Here is a 290-nt window from a genome sequence, read left to right as displayed (position 1 = left end):
TGGTAATTTTATCGATGTGCTACTTGTGTTTCTATATGGAGCTGTATATCTCCCTTATGCAAGTCCTCACCCCCAACGGAGCTATCCTGCAGCACTCAGTTTCAATGGGGCTGGGTTCTTCCAGTCACCAAATCAGTCATACACACACAGATTAACGTGACATGCCTGACCCAGCCAGGTTGATCAGCATGGACAGGCTGACACTCTCATATGCCAAGAATCAGTTAATCAGAGCAACAATAAACTGCAGTCAGACACAAGCACACAGGCAAACAGAATACCTCTGAATC

The 290-nt window shown here is 45.9% G+C and overlaps 1 protein-coding gene across 1 annotated transcript in view; it reads left to right on the top strand.

Moving 5' to 3' along the window:
* The window catches only part of LOC109287345 (heparan-alpha-glucosaminide N-acetyltransferase-like), a 356,204-nt gene that overhangs the window by 244,253 nt on the left and 111,661 nt on the right, over positions 1-290 (top strand).

This window comes from Gavialis gangeticus, unplaced genomic scaffold (assembly GCF_001723915.1).
Source record: "Gavialis gangeticus isolate Ggan-Ray unplaced genomic scaffold, GavGan_comp1, whole genome shotgun sequence".
Lineage (NCBI taxonomy): Eukaryota > Metazoa > Chordata > Crocodylia > Gavialidae > Gavialis > Gavialis gangeticus.
This window is presented reverse-complemented; position numbering and strand designations above follow the sequence as displayed.